This window comes from Budorcas taxicolor, chromosome X (assembly GCF_023091745.1).
Source record: "Budorcas taxicolor isolate Tak-1 chromosome X, Takin1.1, whole genome shotgun sequence".
Taxonomy (NCBI): Eukaryota; Metazoa; Chordata; class Mammalia; order Artiodactyla; family Bovidae; genus Budorcas; species Budorcas taxicolor.
Window position 1 is genome coordinate 145,768,700 of NC_068935.1, and position 19,720 is coordinate 145,788,419.

Below are 19,720 nucleotides of genomic sequence, written 5' to 3' on the forward strand. Positions count from 1 at the left end.
CAGGACAAGCAGAGGACAGAGAGTGAGTCGATGTCTCCCTGGACCGCACGTGCCTGCACACCAGGCCAATGGAAGATTTCTTCTACAAAGCCAGCTGGGGAAGCATTTGCCTCTGAAGGTGCTGAGTCCCCTCGAATTTGCTATCACCATGGTGATACTGAGTCAAGCACCACTTGGACTACCAGCAAGTTTTAGGAAAAGAACTTCGTTATGAAAATTTTCTTTTTTCTTTTTTTTCCTCTCCCTTGGTCGAGTGATGTTGTATTGCCCTGGTTCTTGTTGAATGTGTCTTTGGGACAGTAGTTTTAAGAGGAAGACTTTGTGTTCTTCCTGACTCCCCATGTGAGGCATGACATTTCCTGACATGGGCGATGGGGAGAGGGTCAGAACCCATAGAGACAGTTCCAGCCTTCAGCTGTCCTTTTTTTTTTCTTTTTTTAAAAAATTTTTTGACTGTGCTGGGTCTTCACTGTGTACCTCATGGGCTGCTCATTGCTCCACACCGGATTTCTTTAATTGTAGCGCAGGCTCGGTAGTTGTGACTCATCTCACGGGGGCTCTTGGCAGACCAGGGACCCAGGCCTGTGTCCCCTGCATTGGCAGGCGGATTCTCAACCACTGGACCGCCGGGGGAGTCCCCAGCTGTCCTTTTCTAATTTTCATTTTGTGAGAAGTGAGGTGTAATTTTATATGTAATCTTGTATCTGGGCTTCCCCTGTGGCTCAGCTGGTAAAGAATCCACCTGCAATGTGGGAGCCCTGGGTTCGATCCCTGGCTTGGGAAGATCCCCTGGAGAAGGAAATGGCAACCCACTCCAGTATTCTTGTCTGGAGAGTCCCCGTGGACAGAGGAGCCTGGCGGGCTACAGTCCACAAAAGAGTCGGACACAACTGAGTGACTAAACGCCGTTGTGTGAGCTTAAGGTGTGCGACATAATGATTCGATGTGTGTAAACATTGTGCAAAGATCACAGTGGGTTTAGTAAACCATCACCACACTTGCTTACTTTTTTTTTTCCTCATAGAACTTTTAAGATTTATACTCTTAGTAGTGTTCAGATACAGACTTGAGCGTTACTAACTGCAATCATGTATTGCATCGAATCCCCAGGATTTATTATTTACTTGGCTGTGCTTGGTCTTAGTATTAGCATTTGGTATTCCACGCCTCTTGACGGCCTCAGCGAGGGGGGTCTTAGTCCCCTGCCCAGCAGTCGAACCTGGGCCCCCCAGCATCAGCTGCGGAAGTGCAGAATCGCAGCCACTGGCCAGCCAGGGCAGTACCAGGACTGACTTTATGGCTGAAAGTCTGCACCTTTGATGTTTGTGTGACCCATGTCCCCTCTCCCCGCCTCCTCCGCTCTGTTCTCTGACTTTGAGGAGTCTCTGCTTCTCAGGAAAGCACCCTGTCCGACCTGACTCCCCGCTAAGAGACACCCGAGATGTCACTCGTTCTGAACACGTTGCGCTTAGGAGGGAACACACCTTCCCTTTCCGTTTGCCGTGCCTGCATCTAGGCGATCTGAGCCTCCCGAGTCCTGTCCCGAGAGCAGAAGACAGCTCGTGTGATCGTCTCTCGAACGTGAAGTGGAAGTGTCAGTCCCTCAGTCCTTTTCAACTCTGCGATCCCATGTACTGGAGCCCCGCCAGGCCCCTCTGTCCATGCGATTCTCCAGGCCAGAATAATGGAGTGGGGTTCCCACTTCCCTTCTGCAGGGGATCTTCTCGGCCCAGGGAAGCGAACCTGGGTCTCCCACAGTGGCAGGCAGGTTCTTTGCCATCTGACCCACGGAGAAGAGAAAGTTGTTGAGATTGAGGATGGGTGTGGCCGTGTGTGCATGTGTGTGTGTGAGAGAGTGTGTAAAGAGGAGAGGGACAGTCTGATGGAAGCGCCTGGATTGCAGGGGAACATGTGAGGAAGATGTGCTTTCGAGGACAGCCGTCAAACCTTTGCCAACGGGCTGGGTGTGTGACCTGTGACTCACAGTGATGAGGGAGATCCCAGGGGTCATTTCCTTCCAGCCTTTTTGTTGGAGCCATGGGGCAGTGTGTCGGGTCAGATCTCCAGAACACTCTCCAGGAGCTCTTGCTGGTCGATGGAGGTGATGTTCCTCGGCTTGCCTCACTGTGTTCTAAAGAGCTGACATCATCAGATGAGCAGTCCCCTGTGTTCGTTTAATGACTGGGTCATTTGTCAGTGGAGGGTTGCACCCTGATCTTCCTGGAAGCTTTGACTTCTCACAGGGTAAATTCTTCCCTTCCTGTCCACATGCAGAAGCACCCACAGTGGGAAGCAAATAGTTTCAGAAATAAGGTGGATTCTCCTGTTGGGAAACTGGGGTTATTTTAGCCAAGGCAAGTTGCTGACCTTGCCATCCAAGATTTGCTGGATGAAGTCAAAGGAGAGCCATGTAACTGTAGATTATAATTTTTTTTTTTTCATTTTTGCGATACCAAGACTCTTGAGGGTCCCTTGTTCTGCAAGGAGATCAAACCACAGGCCGTCCTAAAGGAAATCAACCCTGCATGTTTCTTTGGAAGGGCTGATGCTGAAGCTGAAACTCCAGTACTTTGGCCATCTGATTGGAAGAGCTGACTCATTGGAAAAGACCCTGATGCTGGAAAAGATTGAAGGCAGGATGAGAAGGGGACAACAGAGCATGAGATGGGTGGATGGCATCATCGACTCGATGGACGTGGGTTTGAGTAAGCTCTGGGAGCTGGTGATGGACATGGAGGCCTGGCGTGCTGCAGTCCATGGGGTCTCAAGGAGTCGGACAGCGGCTGAGCAGCTGGACAATATCACGACTGATGTTTACCTGGAAGGAACCCTTAAATGGGAGGCCGCGTTACTGAGTTTTAGGCCTAATGCTCTCAGTAACCGCCCACTCACTGGCCCCAAGGGAATAAACGAATCATCCGGTTGCTTCTGTCTGCCCGGCCCTTGCGCTCCATGCTCTCTGAAGGTACCTAGCTCACAGTACGGTCGCTCCATCTTCAAGACTGTTCACATTGACCTGCCTGGGCGGTCCTGTGGTTAAGCATCCGCCTTGCGATGCAAGGGACGTGGTTTCAGCCCCTGAAAGGCTTCGTTTCAGACCAAAACGAAGGTCCCAAGTGCCGCAACTAAGACCCAGCGCTGCCAAATAAATAATTTTTTTTTTTGTTTTTTAGAAGGGGGACTCTTTACAGCCTGTAGTTTGAGTTACTGGAAGTATGGGCGGCGGCTAACTTTGTCGGTTGCAGAGGTAAAAGTTACGTGTGGTGAAACCTGGTGGCCACCTCTCTGCCTTTGGAATATTCTCTTGTTACCTTTTAGGGAATGCTCTATGCTAGCTCTGTTCCCTGGAAGTTGTTAATGACACAACTGCCTTGAACAGGAACCGGGAAAAGGACCCACCTTCCAGCAGTTTGCATGCTGTAGGGCTTGTGTTAGCGTGAGATCTGAGAGCCTTTCTTATCTAGCCAGCTGGATGTGGTGTAATTAAAGGCCTGTTTGGACCACCCTCCTATCTTGGCAGCTGCAAGGCCTGTTTTCTGTGGACTTGTCTGTTTCGTGGATAAAGTTAGTTTGTGGCATATTTTAGATTCCGCCTCTAAGTGACATCATTTGATGGTTGCCTGTCTCTTTCTGACTTGGTGTGATTGTCTCTACGTGCACCCATGTAGCTGCAGGCGGCAGCATTCCGTCCTTTTTCACGGCTGAGTAATATTCCACCATGTATACTATGTAGCGTGTTTCCTTATCCATTCCTCTGTCAGTGGATATTTATGTTGTCTCCCTTTCTTGCCTGGTTCTGCTGCTGTGAACATAGGGCTGTGTGTATCTTTCAAAATCTTTTTTTCTCTGGGTATAAACCCAGGAGTGGGATTGCAGAGTCCATATGGCAACTCTTGTTTTTAGTTTTATTTTGATGAAGATCCTTCGTATTGTTCTCCATGGTGGCTGCACCAATTTACATTCCAACACCGACCGTGTGCAAGAGATCCCTTTTCTCCACACCCTTTCCGGCTTGTATTATTTGTAGACTTTCTGATGATGGCCATTCTGACCGGTATGAGGTGGTCCCTCGTGGTTTTGACATGGCATCTCTCTAATGTTAGCGATTAGCCACGTTGAGCATCTTTTCTCGCGCCTGTTGGACATCGCTATGCCGAGACTCATTCTTTACAAGGAATTTGCCCTTAACGTGCGTTCCTAGGTACAGTCAGTGTCCTTAAGCGAGCCCTACAGGGACTGCACAGAGCTATCGTTAAGACCTGTGTGTTGACTCGTTGGCGTCAAGGGAACCGTGGGACATCTCAGTCACAGAGTGCTAGACAGACCGTCAACGATTTAGATTTCCGCATTTCCAGGACTCGAGTCCCTCTCTGAGGTTAGTGTTCTCTGAATTGTTTATGTTCCAACGCGAGAACGGCAGAGCCTGGCTGTGAATGCCGGGCTGCCTTTTTGCTTAATACATATTTGATGGCTAGACTAGACGGGTGATTAATTGGCTGCGTCTCTGCCGCTTGTTGATCGCTCATTTTTAATATCATGCACTCAGACAACTGGACGACGTGGTCCTGGCTTCGTCGGCTAAGCTTTCGATGCTGATGGAAGACCTCCGTTAGCTCCTGCGGAGCCTGACCATGAGCGCAACTCAGGACTGTGGAAAGGCAGTCTCAGTGGAGGTGGAGCTGTAAAGATGGAACTTTCTTGCGCTTTCTGTTGAGGAGTTTTGGCTGTATTCTTTTTGATGCTTTTGTGAATGATGTTTTCTTAATTTCATTTCCAGATTGTTCATTGGTACTTGCAGGATATTACATTTTAATGCAATAGGAGACCTTTTTTCTTTTTTTCTTCCTAGTTACAGGAAGAGATCTTTTTCTTTTCCTGGTTCACTGCCTGTGTTTGTGGCAGTGAGTTTGTATTGACTTGGAAGACCTTCTGAAGGCTTGTTTGCAGCCTTTGGTTAGCCCCTAGTTTTTAGTTCCCCAGAGCATCAGTAAGAGAGGCTGCTAGGTTAAAAAAAAATTATTTAGACAATTTTCATTTAAGATGATTTACTTTGGTTGGTTATAAACCACAGCAAGTTCCAGAAATAGTGTCGAGAGGTCCTGTGTGCCACCTCCTCCAACGGTGCCGTTGTTACATAACTTCAGACCAACAGCCAAAGCAGGAAATCGGCATGGCGTAACATAGTCACTTTGCCCATGGTCCCTGCTGGGAGTGCAGCAGTTTCTGCTTGCACTCATTGGTGAGTTACACGTTTTTAAAGATAAGCATATGTAATGTCTTGTCTCGCAATCCTTGAGTGGAGGATAAATGGAACAAAAGGGGATGGAACGAGTTAGGGCTTTTAAACAGGCACCAGTTAAAAAGAGTCCCTTGACATTTCCTTGTTGGCCAAAGTGGATGGGACGGGTGGTAGCCCGCCCCTGAAGGCATGGGACGCTTTGGGTGGTTAAAAAATCCAGATGTGTGCTGTGCCCGAGCTCCCATCGGGGGTGTGCTCCTTTGGTTTTCAATGCTCAGATAAGACAAGCCAGTTTCTAGGTCTGGCAGGGCGATGGGTGAATACAGTGTGGAAGAGAAACCCCCCCCCCCACCCCAACTTGTCTATTGCAACCTGAAATCACTGAGTCTGGCTTCACGTCCTTAATCAGTAAATGGATGAAACAGCCTCTTCTGTTCTCGTTTGATGATGGTTTGCTATTATCCATGCCATTGAGATCCCTCTTTGGAATTTCTTCCCTCTCTTCCTTTGGGGTGATGGTGTACCGTGGGTCTGGCTGGGACAGTGGAGATGCTATTAATAAACTGATACATAGAATGGACGTGACTCTCCCACCCCATGGAATGCGGTAGAATGGTTTTCTCTCCCCCCTCACTCCTCAGTTTGGAAATGGTCAGTGATAGTCACAAGACAGCCCAGAGGTGCATAGCTCTCTGCGGGGTCGCAGGGGTGGGAGAGCATCTCTTATCTTGAGAGGCACCCTGTGTGCGTCCAACGCCCCGGGGGAGCATCCCAGCCGAGCCACTCAGGAGCTCCTTCACGATGGTGGCTGTGGCTCTGGGCATCGAGAAGCTCCTACCCCTTCCTCCCTCCCCGCGTGTGTGAGGTGTATGGTGCAGTTGCAGGAGCTGCTGCTGTGGCTTGAGCCCCTGAGACGTGATGATAAAACTGGGAAGTTGGTTGTGAAGGTCACTGACACAGGGGAGGCTGTCAGATTCTTACAGAGGCTTGCGGGCTGAACCAGAAAGGGCATGGTGGGCAGAAAGGAGATGACTGTTGCCTGGGACTGGGGAGCTGGGTGTCGCAGCTCGTGAGTGCCGAGGGAGGGGGTTCAGGACTGCTTCTGGGGTTCCTGGAAATGCTCTGTTGATTCAGCTGATGACCGTTGCACGCGTCTGAATCTACTGAAAGCTCTTCACTTGCACACCTTCCACTGGGTGAATTGTCTTGGTATGTGCTTTCCATCTCAATAACGCTGTTTTGGGAAAGACCCCGATGGTGGGAAAGATGGAAAGCAAAGGGAGAAGGGAGTGGCAGAGGATAAGACGGTCAGAGGGCATCACCGACTCATGGATGTGAGTCTGAGCAAGACCCCGGGAGTTGGTGACGGACAGGGAAGCCTGGCATGCTGCAGTCCATGGGGTCGCAAAGAGGTGGACGTGACTGAGCGACTGAACGACAACCACGTGGTGTAGGGGGATCTTTCGTCGTGCATTTGGCAAAAAGTGCTTAGCTCCCCTTTGTGACGCTGGAGAGTGACGGGGACCAGAGTCAGACACGACTTGGTGACTGAACTGTTTTAAAACGAATTCGGGACCGCTTTCATACTTTGTGCCCTGAATACCCGTCCTGTGATCACGGGTGGTGGTCAGAGTCCCCCCTGCCCCCCCCGGCCACGTGCGAGGACAGGGTGTGACATTGCATGTGGGGAGAGCAGATTCAGAGATTTCGGCTCCGGAAAACATGTCCCGGTGTGTTATCTCCGCTCCAGCCCCAGTTAGGAACCGGGCGTCCACAGTGAGTGGGCAGACAGTGGCTGCTATCAGAGGAAGTGGGGCGGTGTCCTCTCTGTGTGTACATTTTCCCTTTTCTCAGCCTCTTTTGACTCCTTTCTTCCAGCAAACAGACAGCCAAGAGAAGGCCTGAGATTGGGGGGGGAGGGGGGTGTGGCATGCTGCTTTCATTTAGAACAAAATACACATCTGGGAGGGAAAGCAAAGCTTCCTACCCTTCCAACACACAGATAAAGATGGAGACATCAAATGGGGAGACGTGTAGACCGTCCTTCTGAATATTGAGGGGTAGGAAGATTTTGAAAATAGGGGTACCTCAAGTCACCCTCATCACCTTCTGTGAAACTGACATCAGTTGAATTCCGTGCAGTTGTGTCCGACTCTCTGTGACCCCGTGGACCGCAGCACGCCAGGCTTCCCTGTCCTTCACCAATTCCTGGAGCTTGTTCAAACTCATGTCCATCGAGTCAGTGATGCCATCCAACCGTCTCATCCTCTGTCGCCCCCTTCTCCTCCTGCCTTCCATCTTTCCCAGCATCAGGGTCTTCTCCAGGAGTTGGTTCTTCGAATCAGGTGGCCAAAGGATTGGATCTTCAGCTTTAGCATCAGTCCTTCCGATGAAGATTCAGGGTGGCTCCTTTCCCCACCATGGAGGGGAAGTGCTTGACGCACATGTGTGCTCATGTGCGTGACCCCTAGTTCTATGGTTTGTTCTCCAGTGAATCTTGCTTGGAAATGATTACAACTTTATCCTTCGAAGTCATGTGAACTATTTCTCCATTCATAAGCAGAGCTCTGTTTTAAAAAAAAAAAGCACATCCAGGTGGTCATTTCATTTTCCTAACACTCAGCGATTTTTGCCATGAGCTTTGTACAGTTGGCCATGCTTAAACTAATCAAGGAATGACTGAAATTAACCGTCGGGGGCGACGGAGCCGAGATGGGAGTGAGGGAAGACACGGAGTTTGTGTCTCCTCAGGAACTTAGCAGGCATTAGTGGGGAGCCTTGCGATTCATGGGGTCGCAGAGTCGGACACGACTGAGTGACTGAACTGAACTGAACTGAACTTGGGCAGAAGGCAGACAAGACAGCCCCAGGGACCACCAGGGGTTGTTATTTTTTATTCTTTGTTCTGCTTATTTTTATTTGTTTGTTTTTCATCTCGCTCTCTTTTTTTTAAATCTCCTTTTTTATTTTTTCTTTGAATTCCCTCTGAAATCCCACTGCTTGTGGGATCATGGTTCATGGGCCAGGGATCATTTCTGAGCCCCTGAGTCTGAAATGCTGAAATAACAGAGACTCCTCAGGCCCCAAGGAACAGTAATTGGAGAGAGGTCTTCATCTCAACACCAAGACCCAGCTCCAGTCAACTGCCCACAAACTCCAGCGCTGGCAACCTCAGGCCAAATGACTAGTGAGACAGGGACACACTTTCCAACCCATCAAAAAAAAGAAAAAAAAAACAAAAAGAAATTGCCTGTCAGGTTTAAAAAAACCTCAGCACTTAGTCTCCTAAAGAAATGTTGTCTACCATTGTCTAAACAGCTGTCTGCTTTTTTTTTCTTGATCGGGGTGTTGGTTGGAGCTCTCCTGGTGGTGGTGGTGGAGTAGGGGGCGGTTCGGAGAGCTTGTGGGATCTTGTTTCCTGACCAGGGATCAAACCCAGGCCCCTTGTATGGAGATTGCAAGTCTTCACCACTGGGGAGCCAGGGAGGTCCCTGAAGGGTCATCCTTTGCTACTTTGTTGCGGCACACAAGTCACATGTCCTCCATGTTGAGTGTTTCAGGTGTGCACTCAGCATAGCAGTGAGGAACAGCAGAAGAGGCAGGCTGGGGATTGAAAGAGCTGAGTGAGGAGGTGACTCCGGACCGCGGGGATGAGTGACCCTTCCCCCCTTGCCCCAGTGGAACCAGCGCTCCTTTGCGTGTTTCATCTGCAGGCAGAGGATTTCTTGGTGTGACTTCCTGTGTGTTGCAGCCCGAGCAGCCTGTCCCGCCTCTGACCTCTGCTGTTTGGACTCCAGCCTTGTTCCCGGGTACCCGGTGGGTTCTCAGTGGCCAGGGTCACGTCCCCAGCTTGGCACCTGAACCTGGACGTTGGGGCTGGAGTTAGCAGTGTGGCCGAGGTGGGGAGGGAAGGATAAACGTCATCGGTGATGGACATGTGGTTTTTTTGGGTGCTCTCTATCCGCAGGCAGGAACGTCTGTCCTCCCTGAGCCTGCATGAGGCATCCACATCCGTGGAAGGTCTCTTCCAACCAAACTGAGGGTAGTGACGCGCCAGGTCGCCAAGACGGAACGGGGACTTCAGGGTCCATGCTCTCTGCAGGGCAGAGCTCTTTCTCAACTGCCTGAGGTTTATTCACCCCGAGTTCACGGCACTGATTGCTCTCAGGATTCCACAGGGACCTCGGGACACGGGGTGGGGTCACGGACCGGGTAGCTGGAGGCCTGGGCTGGGTGCATGGGAGCCCTGGAAAAATTGGATGGTGTCCGGTTCCAAAAAGCATCTCTCAGGCCGCAGCGTGAGACAGGCTCCCTTGAAGGCAGAGGCCAGACTTGGCCTGCCACCTGTTTTGGTACAGCCTGCGATCTCAGAATGGTTTTGTATTTTTAAACGGCTGGAAAAAGCCTCATATTCCGTGACACATGAGAATGCTATGAAATTCCCAGTTTTGCTGGAACCCAGCCATACCTGCTCGTTCAGATAGCGTCTGTGGTTGGTTGCCTTCTCCCTCCAAAGGGCGTTACAACAGAGTTTCCCTCAGGGGATCTTCCCGACCCAGGGATTGAACCCACGTTTCCCACATTACAGGCAGATTCTTTACCAGATGAGATACTCGGGAACCTGGTATTCCACAATTAGAGAATCACGTGTTTGACATGAAACTGTGTCCCAGTTAAGATGTGATGGTCCCAGAAAAGGTAGAGTGCATTAAACTGTGTGTACGTGGATGTGTGTGTGTGTAAAGTCGTTCAGCCCTGTCTGACTCTGTGACCCCATGGTGGAATTCTCCAGGCAAGAATACTGCAGTGGGTTGCCATGCCCTCCTCCAGGGGATCTTTCCGGCCCAGGGATGGAACCTGGGTCTCTCACATTGCAAGCAGATTCCTCACCATGTGAGCCACCAGGGAAGCCCACAGTCAGCCGTATCAGTCATGTATATGGCAGGGTTGCAGAGGACGGGGTGCTGGCTTCATCAGAGCAGATCAGGGCCGGTGCATAAAGTGGACTACAGGGTGCCCCTGTGCTTGGTGGTGAAAGGTTGTTGCTAGGAGCTGTGAACGATGCCAGGATTCTTGGGGCTCCGAAGGAGAGGGGTTCGTTCTGGGGCCTGTGATGAGGCTTCATGGCTCAGAGCTTCTGTGTAATAAAGTTTTAGTCAAGTATAAAAGAGATGGAGAAAGCTTCTGACATAGACGCCAAAAGTGGACAGAAAGAGTGCCCCTCCACCCTGCTAATTTTTAGCAAGAAGTTATTTAGCTATTTGCAAGCTGCTAAATTAGAGGAAGGAACTGTCTGCAAACTCAGAGACTGGCACCAGGCCCCTCACCCACAACATGCATTCTGAGATAACATTGGCACCAGGTGAGGCATACCGGGCCATAAAACGGTTGACATGAACTTTGAAGAAAGGCAGGTTTCTGAGCAAATGTGTAGTTTCATTAACATCGCTTTAGAGGACATTTCCATGAGTAAAACATATTGGTTTGTTGAGCCATTATGGGTTCTGAATCTTAGGCGGAACCGACTTGAAGAAAGACAGAGTCTAGGGTAAATACAGACTTCATTAACGTAGTTTCAGAAGAAACATTTTCTTAAGCAAAACGCATTGGTGAGCTCAAGGTTTGAGAAAAGTGAAGTTCAGGTGGAATTGGGTGTCGTCATGGGAATGCAGAGTTTTAAAAGAAACCTTTAAAATTGTATAGAGCAAGGGGGGGAGAAGAAAGTGACACCTGTGGTGTGTTTCCTCCTGCCGTTTAAGAGAGAGAAAAAAAAGGTCTGACACTGTGCAGCCTGTTTCCTCCACTTGGGGACCCGTGGCCTTCCTGCCAGTCACCCTCTCAGTGGGAGAACAGAGGAAGTTGGGTCATCTAGAAGAGACCTTTGTCAGAACTTCCCTGGTGTCCAGTGGCTAAGACTCTGTGCTGCCAATGCAGGGGGTTGATTCTTGCCCAGGGAGCTGGATTCCACGTGCTGCAGCTGAAGACTATGCTTGCTTAACAGCCAGGACGAGGCACCGCCAAACAAACAGAAACTCCCCCCGAAGAGACCTTTGCTCCTGTCCTGCTTTCTCTTCATCCCCGTCTCAGTCACCCGGAGGTTGGGAGCTGCTGGTGGACAAAGGCCAGCTAAGCTCCCATCTCCAGAGGATGAGATGGTTGCGTGGCGTTGCCGACGCGATGGACATGAGTTTGAGCAAGCTCCCGGAGTTGGTGATGGACAGGGAGGCCTGGCATGCTGCAGTCTACGGGGTAGCAAAGAGTCGGACATGACTGAGTGACTGAACTGAACTGAAGCTCCTCTCTTCCGAGGAAGATGTTCTGCTCGCCGTACGTCTTGGGGGACAGCCCAGTGCCACTGGTACTCGGAACGCAATTGAAAGGCAGGGCCCACCGCTGGGAGGTGGAACAGCTGGGATTTGGCGTGCAGTCTTCTTCCTGGGTGCTGACTACATTCTAGCACCTTCCTGGAAGGCTTGGCTTAACATACTAATGGCGGTAACCCATTTCTTGCCTTTCTACCCATTTTTTTTTTTTTAATATGGATCAGTTTTTAAAAGTCTGTTGAATTGAATTGCTTGTTTTCATTTTTTGTCTGTGTGTGTGTGTGTGTGTTTGATATGGACGAATTTTTAAAAGTCTTCATTGACTTCGATACAATGTTGCTTGTTTTCTATTTTGGTTTTTTTGATCTCCAGGCAATGTGGGATTTTAGCTCCCGGATCAGGGGTGGATCCTGTACCCTTTGCATTGGAAGGCGGATAACCACTGGACCAGCAAGGAAGTCTGTTACCCACTGTTGTCTTTCTGGGTTGCTTCTCCTGAAGGCTGGAGTTTTCCAGGTGGCGCTAGTGGTAAAGAACCCACCTGCACAAGCCGGTAGATTTGAGAGACCCGGTTCGAGCCCTGGGTTGGGAAGATCCCCTGGAGGAGGAACTGGCAACCCACTCCAGTGTTCTTGCCTGGAAAATCCCATGGACAGGGGAGCCTGACCGACTACAGTCCATGGGGTTGCAAAGAATTGGACTCGACTGAACCAACTTAGCGTGCTCGCGCTAGAAGAACTTTCTGAGTGAGAAGCCAGTGCGGCCTTGGACGATTTCACACCTGTAATTTGGAGCCTGCTTTACTTTCCGATTTCTTCTTTAAACTTGGCTCGTGTTGATGGGCATGGTACGAAGCCAGGGTGTCCCATTAGCTGCAGTATCCTGGGTGGCTTCTGTTCTCCTTCCCACTTCTTCTGTTTTCTTTCTAGATTTCTTAAACCCTCATTACAATGTGCTGGAGGCATCTGCCTTTTCTGGTTGGGAGTGGCATGGAGAGGGATGTTGGCAGAAGGGGTAAAGTTGAGGATTTAAAAGCAGCAGTGACAGAGCCAGGGGGTATCGCTGGTGGCTCAGATGATAAACAGTCGGCTTGCAGTGTGGGAGAAGCTGGTTCGATCCCTGGGTCGGGAAGATCCAGTCCAATATTCTTGCCTGGAGAATCCCATGAACAGAGGAGCCTGGCGGGCTGTCGAACATGGGGTCACAGAGTCAGACACGCCTGAACAATTGACAGACACACAGACATACGCACACACAGCCCAGATCTTTTCCCCTATTAACCTACTTTGAAAGCTGCTAGAAGAATTGTAGTGTGGAAATTTCTCGGCTTTCTCCTGTGCTCCTCTGACAAGACCTACAAATAACCTCAGGGAGAGCTGGGCACATGGCTCGTTGGTCTCCTTGGCCTGGGAGATATCAGGGTAGGAGCTGAGGCTCCCAAGGGCCTTGGTGTTCTTTGGGAGAGGGTGGGTGGAGCCAGCTACTCTATTTTTCCTGGACTCACCCCTGCCTGCCATTTCTTGTCCCTTTAAATATGTTCTGTGCACATCTTCCCTTCCTGTGCCAGGAGCTGGAACGTATATGGGAGCATGGAACAGGATGGATCACGGTGCTATCAGGAGCGGGTCGGACTGGGATGCTCGGCTGTTTCAAGCATGACGGAGAAGAGCCTTTAAGAAGGGCCTCCTGTTCTAGATGAACAGGTGTCTGACTCTGAGAGGCCCTGTGCTTTAGTTGGACAGCGAGGTGGTGGAGGGGTTGCGTTGCGTCTGTAGCAGAGGGTGTCGCAGATGCCCTGAAGCTTCGATGTGGCGATTGCTTCAGTGGAGAGTGGGTGAAGCGCCCTGGAGCTCTGGGATGGGGGAGCAGGCCGCAGTGAAGTGGGGCAGGTCTGGGGAGGAGAGCCGTGAAGGAGTGTGTCCACAGGAGCGCAGGGAGCCAGGGGAGGTGGGAGGGAGCAGCCGGAGAAGCAGGGGCTCTCGGGCCTGCAGAGGTGGTTCAGCACCTGGAGGTTGGGAACCTCCTGTGAGAAGCTGAGGGTGGTTTCGGCGTTGCGGAGCAGCCGCTGGAGACGGAGTGACGTGCGAGAGGCTGGAGGTGGCTGGGTGCGTGCATCTTCTGGGAAGGCCAGCCCTGAAGGTCAGCAGAGAAGTGCAACAGCCTTTGGGCTTCCCTAGTGCCTCAGTAGGTAAAGAGTCTGCTTGCAACGCTGGAGACCCAGGTTCGATCCCTGGGTGGGGAAAGATTTCCCTGCAGAAGGGAACAGCAACCGACTCCAGTATTGCCTGGAGAATCCCCGTGGGCAGAGAGGAGCCTGGCGGGCTACAGTCCGTGGGATCGCAAAGAGCGGGACACGACTGAGTGCACACCAAACAGCCTTTGGGAAGGAAGCTCATGTGCAGAGAGGGGTTCTAGTGTGGGGGAAGACTGGGTGATTGGGTGGACGCCAACAGGAGGTGAGGGCTTCCCTGGCTGCTCGGATCAGAAAGAATCCACTTGCAACGCAGGAGATGGGGATTCGATCCCTTGGTTGCGAAGATCCCCTGGAGGAGGGCATGGCGACCCACTCCAGTATCCTTGCCTAGAGAGTCCCATGGACAGAGGAGCCTGGCGGGCTACAGTCTGTGGGGTCGCAAAAGAGTCAGACACAACTGAGCGATTAGTGCTTGCCTTTTTTTTTTTTTTAACAGGAGGTGAGAGGTTCAGGAGTTGACATACAGGATGCGGGCTGTATTTCTCTCCCTTGGAAAAGGAGAGGTGGGTACATTTCTGAGATGCATGGGAAGGTGGTGAGGGTGTAAACTTTCAGAGGGCCAGATTCGAAAGTGATTTCTCTTTAAAAGCTGTACCGAACGATGACCAAGTGTGAAGGTGTTGGTTTTGTGAGAGAGCCAAGGGTCTTGACCCAAGGGAAGCCAGACGTTTCGGGGCAAGCTGATGCAGGAGACGAATTAGGCTTTCAGACTGCGCTTCGGAACAGAGGCTGTAAGCTTGGTGTAGAGAGCTTGGCGATGTCCCGCCTTCCTGCCTGCCCTTGTCTGCGATCACCGGCTGTACTTGGAATCAGAAGAGTCCTGTTCTGTCTACCCTAGATAAGACTTTCTGTTTAACAGGCTGTTTGAGCTCACTGCTTGGGTTTTTAAAAATCAATAGATTGGGACTTCCCTGGTGGTCTAGTGGCGAAAGATTCCACAGTCCCAGTGCAGGGGACATGAATTGTACAGTCAGATCCCACGTGCTGCAACTAAGACCCAGGTGGTGGTTTAGTCGCTAAGTTGTGTTTGACCCTGTGTGAGTGCCCATGGGCTGTAAGCCCACGAGGCTCCTCTCTCCATGGGATTCTCCAGGCCAGAATACTGGAGAATACTGCCATTCTCTTCTCCAGGGGATCTTTCCCCAACCCAGGGATGGAACCCGGGTTTCCTGCATTGCAGACAGATTCTTTACCAACTGAGCCACCTCTGTGTGTGTGTGTGTGTGTGTGTGTGTGTGTGTGTGTGTGTACTTTCCTGGTTGCAGGCGGATTCCTTACCATCTGAGCCACCTCTGTGTGTGTGTGTGTGTGTGTGTGTGTGTGTGTGTGCTTTCCTGGTTGCAGGCGGATTCTTTACCATCTGAGCCACCTCTGTGTGTGTGTATGTGTGTGTGTGTGCTTTCCTGGTTGCAGGCGGATTCTTTACCAACTGAGCCGTGTGTGTGTGTGTGTGTGTGTGTGTGTGCTTTCCTGGTTGCAGGCGGATTCTTTACCAACTGAGCCGTGTGTGTGTGTGTGTGTGTGTGTGTGCTTTCCTGGTTGCAGGCGGATTCTTTACCAACTGAGCCGTGTGTGTGTGTCTGTGTGTGTGTCTGTGTGTGTGTGTGTGCGCTTTCCTGGTGCCTCAGTTGGTAAAGACCTGCTGCATCCATGTAAACAATTTTAATTTTTTTTTTAAGCCACCCACTGTTGGTGGTGTGTGTATGGGCGTCCCTGGTGGCTCAGTTGGTGAAGACCCAGGGCATCAAGTAAATAATTAAAGAGAGAGGGGGGAAAGAAAAGGCTTGAAGCGTAAACCAGGGCAGACTGAAAAGGATTGATCGGAGATGGTCTCATTGAGCAAATATTCTCCAGCAGGGCTTTTTCCACCGTGATGACGCGTATCTGTATCCTTGCTGTCCGGTGTGGGAGTCGCTGGCCACTTGCGGGTGTGGGTTTATGGGGCGTCTCATGAGCCAGCAGGATGAGGGCTTCTCTAATGTCCTATCAGCAGAGCCTCCAGGGGCCAGGGCTTGGGGAAGCTGAAAGTAGCTGGTGGGAAAATGGCCTGGGTGGGGTCAATGCAGAGGATCGGGAAGGGAGAAAGTCTGCGTGCTCATGGCCCCTGCGAACCGAAGCTGGGCTAGCTATATTTTCCTCTCTCTGGCTTCTGTTTGCTTCTTTGTATTTATTTTTTACCTTTGGCTGTGGTGGATCTCTGTTGCTCCATGCAGGCTTTCTCTAGTTGGAGTGACTGGGGGGCCACCGTTCTTTGCTCGGGTTTCTTCTGTTGCAGACCTCAGGCTCTAGGCGTGCAGGCATCCACAGTGTCAGCACCTGGGTTCAGTACTTGCGGCTCCCAGGCACTGCAGAGTACAGGCTCAGTAGTTAGGGCGCACCGGCTTAGTTGCTCCAGACTTTGAGGATCAGGGATCCCACATTCCCAAAATTGGCAGACAGATTCTCACCCACGGCGCCCCCAGGGAAGTCCTAGCTTCTGTTTTTCCTTACTCGTTGCTTTCTTGCTCAGTCTGGACCTATTCTCTATGACCCCATGGACTGCAGCACGCCAGGCCTCCCTGTCCTTCACTAACTCCCGGAGTTTGCGCAAACTCCTGTCCGTCGAGTCGGTGATGCCATCCAGCCATCTCATCCTCTGTCACCCCTTTCTCCTCCTGTTTTCGGTCTTTCTCAACATCAGGGCCTTTTCCAGTGAGTCAGTTCTTCACATCAGGTGGCCAGACGATTGGAGTTTCAGCTTCAGCATCAGTCCTTCGAATGAATATTCAGGACTGATCTCCTTTAGGATGGACTGGTTGGATCTCCTTGCAGTCCAAGGGAGTCTGAAGAATCTTCTGCAACACCACAGTTTGAAAGCATCTATTCTTCGGTGCTCAGCTTTCTTTATGGTCCAACTCTCTCACATCTGTACATGATTAACTGAGAAAACCATAGCTTTGACTGTATGGACCTTTGATGGCAAAATGATGTCTGCATTTGAAAATGCTGTCTAGGTTTGTGATAGCTTTCCTTCCAAGGAGGAAGCGACTTTTAATTTTCTACTTATTTTCTTACAATTTAAGAGGAGAAGGGGACGACAGAGGATGAGATGGTTGGATGGCACCACCGACTCGATGGACATGGGTTTGGGTGGACTCTGGGAGTTTGTGATGGACAGGGAGGCCTGGCATGCTGCGGTCCATAGGGTCGCAAAGAGTCGGACACGACTGAGCGCTTGAACTGAACTGAAACTACAGGAAGCTTGGAATTACCCGGCTTCTCTGCTCAGCCTGGGGAACTGATCAGTACCAGGAGGCTTTGCTAATTCGTTGTTAATTGATCGTTGCTGGCCATCTCTGATGACTGCAGGGAGGAGGAGGGGAGCGTGCTCTCCTTGGGTTCAGGGAGGGCGGGAGAACGCCACAGCACGCACAGCTCCATCTCCTGCCCCTGCTCAGCAGCCCCCACCTTTAAATATCAACTCTTGTCAGGCCCTCCCCCCTCTTTGGGGACATTTCAGCCTTGAGAAAGGAAAAGATCATCTGGAACTTTCCATCTGCGTGCCAAGGGGTCTGAGCCCATTGAAAGCGTGGGCTCCGTTGTGTGTGCTCCAGCAAGCAGTCACGTGGTTTGGGGAATCTTGTTAAAAACCCGTCAGTTTTTTCGGGAGAGGAAAAAAAAATATCTCGTGGCTGCGTCTTCTGTAGCCTCCTCAAGGCCTTTTAGTCTAGCGCTGCAAGTGCAAGCCGGGCGTCATAAAAAAGGAAAAGATTAGCAGAACCCGTTTCCTATCCGGGAGCTCCTCGCTCTATTTGTGTGTCTCTCCCCACTCATTGCCCTTCTGCAGAGAACACTTTCCCAGTCCCCTGCCTTCCCCTCTCCACAAAGCATCCCTGCACCACGTGCCGTCTGCTCTCCCCCCCCACTCCCGCCTGGCAGAAGCGCCTTCTGAGTCGCTGTGAATGCCAGATTGTGGGGGGACCCCCCCTCACCTCGCCCCGGCTGCTCCAGCGCCCTCTGCTTCTACCAGGCCTTTGTCCTGGGACTGGGGTTTGTCCCCCGCCCCGAGGGGCTCCCCAGAAACCCCCATGCTGACAGCAGCAGCGTGGGGGGGCATTGCAGCATGTCCCCGCTTCTTTATCCAGCGTTCAGAGTCCAGTGCCCATGGCTCTGAACAGCTTGCTTGTTTGACCCTTTCGCTTCCCTGGTGGCTCGGATGCTAACGAATCCGCCTGTGGGGCAGGAGACCCGGGTGCGATCCCTTGGGTTGGGAAGATCCCCTGGAGAAGGCAGTGGCAGCCCACTCCAGTATGCTTGCCTGGAGAATCCCCGGGGACAGAGGAGCCTACTGGGCTGCAGTCCACGGGGTCGCAAAGAGTCGGACATGACTGAGTGCGCGCGCGCACACATACACACACACACACGTGTCACTATCCACACACACACACATCACTATCCACACACACACACGTCACTATCCATCCACACACACACACACGTCACTATCCATCCACACACACACATGTCACAATCCATCCACACACACACAAACATGTCACTATCCATCCACACACACACACGTCACTATCCATCCACACACACACACACGTCACTATCCATCCACACACACACACACACGTCACTATGCATCCCCCCCCACACACGTCACTATCCATACACACACACAGACACACACACGTCAGTATCCATCCACACACACACACGTCACCATCCACACACACACACACACGTCACTATGCATCCCCACACACACACACACGTCACTATCCATACACACACACACGTCACTATCCATCCACACACACACACGTCACTATCCATCCACACACACACACACACGTCACTATCCATCCACACACACACAAACATGTCACTATCCATCCACACACACACACGTCACTATCCATCCACACACACACACACGTCACTATCCACACACACACGTCACTATCCATCCACACACACACACACACACACACACACGTCACTATGCATCCCCCCCCACACACGTCACTATCCATACACACACACAGACGCACACACGTCAGTATCCATCCACACACACGTCACCATCCACACACACACACACACACACACGTCACTATGCATCCCCACACACACACACACGTCACTATCCATCCACACACACACGTCACTATCCATCCACACACACACACACACGTCACTATCCATCCACACACACACACGTCACCATCCACACACACGTCACTATCCATCCCCACACACACACACACACACACACACACACACACGTCACTATCCATACACACACACACACACACGTCACCATCCATACACACCCACACACACACGCGTCACCATCCATACCCACACACACACATGTCACTATCCACACACACACGTCACTATCCATCCACACACACACGTCACTATCCATCCCCCCCCCCCCACACACACACGTCACTATCCATACACACACACGTCATTATCCATACATACACACACACGTCACTATCCATCCACACACACACACACACACACGTCACTATCCATCCAAACACACAGGTCACTATCCATCCAGACACACACAAACACGTCATTATCCATCCACACACACACACACGTCACTATCCATCCACACACACACACGCGTCACTATCCATCCACACACACACGTCACTATCCATCCACACACACACACACACAGGTTACTGTCCATCCACACACACACATGTCACTGTCCATCCACAGACACACACACACCGTCACTATCCATCCACACATAAACACACACACGTCACTGTCCATCCACAGACACACACACACCGTCACTATCCATCCACACATACACACACAAGTCACTATCCATCCACACAAAGACACACACACACGTCACTATCCATCCACACATACACACGTGTC

General features: G+C 51.3%; 1 protein-coding gene across 4 annotated transcripts in view; it reads left to right on the top strand.

Moving 5' to 3' along the window:
* The window catches only part of TBL1X (transducin beta like 1 X-linked), a 250,083-nt gene that overhangs the window by 20,270 nt on the left and 210,093 nt on the right, over nucleotides 1-19,720 (top strand). For 2 of the 4 annotated variants that reach the window (XM_052662905.1, XM_052662907.1), the window contains exon 2: nucleotides 14,253-14,319. The exons of the other annotated variants lie outside the window; for them this stretch is intronic. The gene's annotated coding sequence lies outside the window, so the exon portion shown is untranslated. The remainder of the gene's footprint in view (nucleotides 1-14,252; nucleotides 14,320-19,720) is intronic. 4 annotated transcript variants of the gene reach the window in all.